The sequence below is a fragment of the Gigantopelta aegis genome, chromosome 5 (assembly GCF_016097555.1).
Source record: "Gigantopelta aegis isolate Gae_Host chromosome 5, Gae_host_genome, whole genome shotgun sequence".
Classification (NCBI taxonomy): domain Eukaryota; kingdom Metazoa; phylum Mollusca; class Gastropoda; order Neomphalida; family Peltospiridae; genus Gigantopelta; species Gigantopelta aegis.
Window position 1 is genome coordinate 40,222,130 of NC_054703.1, and position 8,748 is coordinate 40,230,877.

The window sequence follows — 8,748 nt, forward strand, 5'->3', positions numbered from 1 at the left end:
GGGGAGGGATGTACATCGTCTGTAGCTCAACTGACGTAGGAAGTGGGGAGTTGCAAGGGGAGCATGTGCCCTTCACTTTTCTTGATCCAGTAGCCGTAGCGATGGTTTATATATAATATATATATATATATATATATATATATATATATATATATATATATATACTCTTCAAAAGAAGAAACGCAAAAAACCACATTGTCGTAACATTTGGAGAATTGATTTAATTATTGAATGGCGAGTCCGATAATTACCAAATGTTGCAGGATTGTTCACAATTCACTCTAGTCCATTGTGAGTAAGTGATAGGACACACCACCAAGGTCAAGGTCATCTGGAGTCAATACCGGGTGTGGCCTCCGCGTGTGTTGACAACTGCCTGGCACCGCCTGCCCATTGAAGCAACCAGAGTACGGATGGGGGATCGTCCTGGGGGACTCCTGGGGATGGTGGCCCACTCGGCCTGCAAGGCTGCTGCCAGCTCGGGCAGGGTCTGGGGCTGTGGTTGTCGCTGTCGGAGGCGTCGGTCCAACTCGTCCCATAGATGCTCAATTGGGTTCAAATCCGGTGATATCGATGGCCAAGGAAGGACATTAATGTTGTTGTTCTGTAGGAAAGCCGTTGTGAGACGTGCTGTGTGAGGCCTGGCGTTGTCAGTTGGAACACTGCGTTGGCGTTGGCCATAACTGGAACGATGTGTGGCCGGAGGATCTGGTCAATGTAGCCCTGTGCATTCAGGTTGCCCTGCACGTGGACCAGGTCAGTTCTGCTAGTGTGTGAGATGGCTGCCCACACCATGACACTACCCCCGCCGAATCTGTCCACTTCCTGCACGTAGTTTGCCGCATAACGTTCACCACGACGCCTACAATACACGCGACATCTTCCATCATGACGTCGGAGAAGAAATCGGGACTCGTCACTGAACCACACCTGTCTCCATCGCAGTTGAGGCCATTGTCGATGAATCTGGCACCACTGCAGTCGGAGTCGACGGTGTTGTGGTGTTAAGATGACACCTCGAACTGGACGTCTGGCACGAATTCCTACCTCACGTAGGCGGTTCCGTACGGTCTGGTCGGATATCCTGCGCAAACCTGGTATTGCTGCGGCTGTGGAGGTGGCAGTAGTCAATCGTTCCCGAAGGTGGCGTACCCGGATGTAGCGGTCCTGCCCGGGGGTAGTGACCCGTGGTCGACCGGATCTAGGGAGGTCACGTGTTGATCCCATGTTGCTGGTAACGGTCCCACAGTCTGGAATGGAATGCCCTGGCAACGGCCGTTCTGGATTCGCCTGCGTCTAGTCGGCCGATGGCATTGTTTCTCTGCGGTTCACTGAGACGTGGCATGTCCTGGATTGTCAACTGTCGGCCAGATACAGAGGCCAGGCAAGCGAACACCCTGCACTTTTATACTGTCGGTGTTCATGTTGCACGTGCAGACAACGCACGTGCAGTGGTGACATGGTTTGTACGTGGCTGCGTTTTTGCGAATATTCACATTTTGGAACTTTATTGTACAGTAGCTGCGTTTTATCGAATGTAACCGTGGGAATGTGTTTGGGACATGCAATGACCTTATATTCACAAAGCATGAACCGGTAGGAAACATAAAATCGGAGTTATAACCCATTTGTACCCTTTTGCGTTTCTTTTTTTGAAGAGTATATATATATATATATATATATATATATATATATATATATATATATATATATATATATATATGTATATATATGTATATATGTGTGTGTGTGTGTGTGTGTGCGTGCGTGCGTGTGTGTGTTGGTAATTTTGACATATATTATAGTCTTAGAGAGGAAATCCGCTGCAATTTTAACATTAGTAAGAAGGGGTTAGCCCAAGTAGGCCCTACTCTGCCGATCGAGAGCAATAATATTTGCCATATTAACCACTAATACACACACTACAGGAAGGAAGCAGACAGCGCCCCCTTTCAATAATATTTGCCATATTAACCACTAATACACACACACTACAGGAAGGAAGCAGACAGCGCCCCTTTTCAATAATGTTACGTTTAAAAACGTACATGCTGACGGGTTTTTTCCTGTAGCCCGAGCCGGTTTATCCTAGTAGCACATGTAACACGTGCTACGGCCCGCAGTGCCGGATTTATAATGCCAGAGGGCCCCCAGACTAAGGACTTCCTTTATAAAAAAAAAAGTAATAATTATAAAATTAGTTCATTTTTTATTTGTCATGTAATTTAATTTCTATGTTGAGGCAATCTAATTAAAATTAGCTCCACTATTACATGTGGATCTAACACCAGCCAGTTGGAGCTCATGTCCACCAATCAAAACCTTACTTGCAGAATCCTGTCAGTGATTTAAAACTAACAACACTGCGTAGTCCCCAATGTCCAGGTAACATTTCGTCTGTAAATAATAATTTAAATATTGACCAATCACACTTCGCCTTTTATAACGTTATTTGGGAGCATACAAATTCTAAAAATATCGGGCGAGTCTATTTTAGTGGCCGCAGTACAGCGAACCATACCAATACGTACGGGGTGGGTTATCAGTCTTCAATTTTACATTAAAAATTATTTATTTATTTATAAAAAAACCCCAACTAAATCAGTCTTCAGTTTTACATTACAAATTATTTATTTTATAAAATAAAACATGTTTTAAGGCATTCGTAATTCACACGAAACATGTCGTATACCCTCAGGATAATTCGGAATGTTTTCAAATTATTTTTAAATCACTGGCAGGATTCTGCAAGTACGGTTTTGATTGGTGGACATGAGCTCCAACTGGCTGGTGTTAGATCCACATGTAATAGTGGAGCTAATTTTAATTAGATTGATGTTGAGGGGCCCCCGAACCTGGAGTGCCCCAGGCCAGGAAACGGCCCCGCGGTGATGTGTACATTTATTTCCCCCAGGTCATTTTTCCCTTCTTCCCGAGGGGTTTGCAAAATATATATCCTAGGAAGGGGGACCCGCTGTTATTTGTGCTACAGGATCCTTAAACCAACACTGCCTGTAGTGTGTGTATTCAGTGTTTAATATATTAAATATTTGTTATTATTGAACTTTAAAATTATCATTGTAATGGTATTTAATGTCAAACATAGGGTTACTGTATTAGAGCGGAAATATTTGCCTATCCGCAGCAATTCCGTGTTTTCGATGTATAGTTGTCTCTGGTTAAAAAAGCAACTATCACCGTCCAAATTATGTCCGTCTAGCTCTCGAACGGCAGAGTACTCGGGCTAGCATGGAGTCTTTTATATGCACCATCCCATAGACAGGATATCACATACTACGACCTTTGTTATACTAGTCGTGGTGCATTGGCTGGAACGGGAAATAGCCCGATTGGTCCACCGACGGGGATCGATTCGAGATCGACGACGCATCAGGCTAGCGCTTTAACACTGACCTACATGTATGTCCCTCCCCTTGAGAGGGAGAGCGGAATATTAGCATTGGGTAAATTATTCAAATAAACCATGACAAGTTAAAGTATGTTTTGTTTAACGACACCACTAGACAGAACCAGTTTAAGAATCCGCGTGTAGCACAAATAACAGCGGACCCCCTTCCCAGGATATATATTTTGCAAACCCCTCAGGGAGAAGGGGAAAATGACCTGGGGGAAATAAATATACACATCACCGCGACGCCCCCTGAAGCGCGGGGACTGTAGCACGTGCTACATATGCTACTAGGATAAACCGGCTCTGCCACTAGAATACATTGATTAATCAATCATCGGCTACTGGATGTCAAATATTTGGTATTTCTGACACGTAGTCATCGGGGGAAACCCGCTACATATTCCCTCATGCAGCAAGGGATCTTTGATATGCACTTTCCCACAGGCAGGAAAGCACATACCACAGCCTTTGACCAGTTGTGGTGCACTGGTTTAAACCAAGACAAGAACCGTGAATAAAGTTAATTAATACTTAGAAACGAACTAACAATCAATGCAGATATTAAAAAAACACACATTATTATTCATTTGAGCTTTTTTAAATTTCACATTAAAAGTTTGTCATATCATATAAAAACAATCTGATTAAAATTAGCTCTACTGGGTCTACCAGTAGATCTAACAGCATTGCGTGGACTCCCATGCCCTGGTGGCATTTCATCTATAAATAACAATCTAAATATCGACCAATTACACTTCGCCTTTTATAGCGTTATTCGGGAGCATACAAATTCGAAAAATATTGGGCGAGACTATTTATGCAATGGGCGAACTTGTAAAAAAAAAAAAACAGGGGGAAAAGTGCAGTAATAAACTCTGGATTATATACTAGTATAAACAGATTTTATGGCTATACCATCACGGGTTTTTTTCCCCCCGTCTTGAAACGAATTTTATATAAAATTTTATATTGCAATTAGTTTTCGGCATACTTCGTAATTCACCCGAATCATTTCGTATACCCTCGGCATAATCCAGAATGTTTTCAAATTCTTTTCAAATCACTGGCATGATTTTACAAGTACGGTTTTGATTGGTCGAATGAAAGGTCAACTGGACATGAGCTCCAACGGGCTGCTGTTAGATCAACTTATTGGCCCAGAAATGTCAATAATGTCAGGGATGGGGCCCTGAATCACTATCTTACAGATAATATTGAACATAAATAATAATAAATATATATATATATATATATGTATATGTTACAGTTAATCTGTATAATCAGGTAATATGTATATTACCTGATTTTTTCAGCTAATATGTATATTACCTGTTTCACTCAGGTAATGTGTATATTAGCTGAAAAAATCAGGTAATATACATATTACCTGAAATATACTTCACTAATTTATACAGATTACCTGAAACGTGCAGAATGGTATTGACAAGTCTTTAGATCAATGTAGACCAAGTTCTCAGTTCAAAACAAGTCTTTTGATCAATGTAGTCCACGTTCTCAGTTCAAAACAAGTCTTTTGATCAATGTAGTCCACGTTCTCAGTTCAAAACAAGTCTTTTGATCAATGTAGTCCAAGTTCTCCTTGATTGGTCACAATACCTTTGATGTACATGTTCATTGTTAAATCATTTCATAGACAATGTTACAGTTAATCTGTATACTCCACCACTGCTGTTTTAACTAATCCTGTCTGTAGAGCACAATAAAGTGTTCACAATAAAGTTGTGCCAGCCTGCTAGGATGCAGATGGGATTAGTTGGAAAAACAATGCTTGATTTAGGCTGCTGATTTCCTTTGACTGGCTTCATTTGATTGGTAGGTATAAATATCCTGGTGAATGGTGTTCACAATGACACACGGGACTGGACTGTTGGACTCAAGTTTGTGCAATTTCAAAAGAACTCGAGCCATCACACTGGAATCAAGCGTTCTCCCTTTGCTGCTCTGTTTGGTGTCGATGCAAAGGTAGGATTGACATCATCCAGCCTCCCCCAAGATGTCATTGCAAGGTTGCAAACTGAAGACGACCTCCTGTCTGCAGTATCCCATCCAAACCCAGTCGAGCAATCCAGCGAGGAAGCAGAACCTGTACCAGTCTCACCCATCTCTGTACGTCAGGAGGAAATTAGGCTGCAGAGAGTGCCAGAGATGCCCAGTTCCAGCAGGCAGAGAGAATGGTCAAACGAAGTCACATTGTGTTTTCTAGTGTGCAAATCTGAAGCAATGTGACAGTGCCCATTCTTTCAGTTGACAGAGGACATGCAGATCCTAGGATACATCATCGGAGTTGTGACAGAGTGCAGTGACAACGAGTTGTACACAATTGCTGTAAAAGGAGGAATATTGGATCGAAAGTATTCAAGATGCGGTGGACAAGGTTTCACAAGATGTAACTGTGCTGGAAGTAAGAGGTGTCAGACAAATCGATGTACATTCTTCAAAGCCAGATTAGTGTGCAATTCCCGCTGCCATTCCAGCCTGCCATGCATAAACAAGAACTGTTGTTGATGAGAACTTTGACTACATTGATCAATAGACTTGTTTTGAACTGAGAACTTTGACTACATTGATCAATAGACTTGTTTTTAATTGAAAACTTGGACTACATTGATGAAAAGATCTTGTTGTTAAATAACAACCTTGTCAATACCATTCTGCACGTTTCAGGTAATCTGTATAAATTAGTGAAGTATATTTCAGGTAATATGTATATTACCTGATTTTTTCAGCTAATATACATATTACCTGAGTGAAACAGGTAATATACATATTAGCTGAAAAAATCAGGTAATATACATATTACCTGATTATACAGATTAACTGTAACATATATATAAAATACATAGAGTATTGTTAGACTAAATATGTTCAGATTGATTGTACATTTTTCGTATAGAAACAGAGGGAGAGAGAAAGAAGAAAGAAATGAGAAAGATAGATGGAGAGAGAGAGAGAGAGAGAGAGAGAGAGAGAGAGAGAGAGAGAGAGAGAGAGAGAGAGAGAGAGAGAGAGAGAGAGAGAGAGAGAGAGAGAGAGAGAGAGAGAGAGAGAGAAAGTAAAAGAGGACAGCAAGACAGATATTAAAAAGCATATAAAAATATTTCGTGGTAATCTATATTTGATGTTTCTGCTTTTTTTCCCTTGTTTTTCAGAACCCGATCCAGCAAATATGATTCTACCGAGAACAATATTATTGCTTTATTATTTGTATCTTAATACACTAAAATTATTTACTTTAACATTCACAAGGTTTAGAAATTAAAATATTTTTATTATTAATTAGGCCTATCTGAATACTTTTGCGTCAACTCAGAAATATTATATAACAGTTCGATGTTTTAAAATTTAAAACATAATTTTCTTAATTACATTAACACACATTTTAATCAAGATTTTAAAAAGAAGAAGTAAGTTACATCAATCTAGATATGTTTAGTATGATTTTTCTTAATACATTATGCATACATGGGAACTCTGTAATGTTTACTTGTAATATAACAGTTGGGTGTTTTTAAATTTAAACTTCCGTTTTCCTTAGCATCACATGGCAACTCGGTAATATATATGTTAACAGTTGAATATTTTCAAATTTGAAGTTTGATTTTCTTAGCATTTTAATATTTAACTTGACTGTTAGATGTTTCCAAATTCTGTTCATATGGATCAGCGAAATAAAATACTTCTTCCCAAGATACACGATTTTTGTTGCGTTTAATGTTAGGTTCAGACTACCAGCTATTACGACGGAGTTGGCTAACTCGACGATTTCTCGACTCCTACCACTGTCCAGTTGCTAGTTTGAGCACTCTTACAACTCGATTCTCGTCGTAGACAACTCCTAAGACTGTCCAGTTGCTAGTCTGAGCACTCTTACAACTCGATTCTCGTCGTAGACAACTCCTAAGATTGTCCAGTTGCTAGTCTGAGCACTCTTACAACTCCATTCTCGTCGTAGACAACTCCTAAGACTGTCCAGTTGCTAGTTTGAGCACTCTTACAACTCGATTCTCGTCGTAGACAACTCCTAAGACCGATTATTTGTTAATTTATCGTCATAACTCGGGAGTGGGGGGAAATTACAACGCAACTTCGAGTTAGCCAACTCCGTCGTGACAATTGATAGTCTGAAACTGAAATTTCGGATGAGATGACCTAAAAGACTAAAAGACTGGATGTTGGACAAAATGTCAAAGGTCAAACTGTGACATTTCGTCCAATGACATTGTGACCACTGACATTTTGTCTGCACACCAACAGACTACATAAAACAATCAGAATGAGAATTTATTTATTTTACAAATATTTCATACATCCATACCTTGTACGTGTACAGTAGCGTAACTCATACCAAACTAAATTAACAATATTTTGATTTTTAATTGCAGCATGATAATAATAATAATAATGTTTTTTAAAGCCACAAGCCAACATTGCAACAACCACCCATAGATTGCTTCCTAAAATCTGTACATAACCGTTATCTGTAGGTGTCTAGGATAGCCTTGGATTTGACTAGAATACAATTATAAACATAGATTATTTGGATAATTATGGCAAGTACCATACAGTATGGGTTGATACATAGAATACTTTCACAGTTATGGCAAGCAACATAGATTAGGGGTTGATACTGTGGCATGCCATAATGGCAGGTTTGCCACACACATACACACGCACGTGCATACATACTTGCACAACTCACACAACTGAAGCCAGCTAGTCACGTGTGTGTGTTACAAGGGGGAGGGGGATTAAATTGAACAAAAAACACCCAACAAATTATCAGGGTCTTGAAGTGGGGGTGGGGGGCTATTATGAGCTTCTTCATAAAAAAATAAATAAGGAGAAACGAAAAAAGGGTAGGATACCCTAACCCTAACCCTGCTTTCTGGCTCGGATTCAGGCGGACGCCCAAGCCGCCCCCCCCCCCCCCCCCCCACCCCCCTATTTTTGTTGAAACAATATACATTACAGAATACACAAAAATGCAAAATAATCCCGTCCATCTATAAAGGACCTTTAAATTCTATTTTCAAAAACTACAACAGGTTTTGGTCCCTCTCTATTAACAAAACCTGGATCCGCGCCTGGCTTTAGAGTAGTGTTAAAAGTGTGAAATTATGTAAGAATGCAGAGGCTGTTTATTACTGAGGTGAGTAAAGACACTGGTGACTGTAAAACATTTTAAAAAACAGTTTACATCTCCATACAGATACACAGACACTTTATTATGCAGTAATTAAATAGACAACCAAAGAATGAGCAATTAAATTAAAATAAACATAAACAGTCATCCTATATGCAGTAAACAACGGTCG

General features: G+C 39.9%; 1 long non-coding RNA gene across 1 annotated transcript in view; it reads left to right on the top strand.

Moving 5' to 3' along the window:
* LOC121373786 overlaps positions 1-8,686 on the top strand; it is a 15,846-nt gene extending 7,160 nt beyond the window's left edge. The window contains exon 4 of the long non-coding RNA XR_005958127.1: positions 6,583-8,686. This is a non-coding gene — a long non-coding RNA (uncharacterized LOC121373786). The remainder of the gene's footprint in view (positions 1-6,582) is intronic.
* The last annotated feature ends 62 nt before the right edge of the window (positions 8,687-8,748 follow it).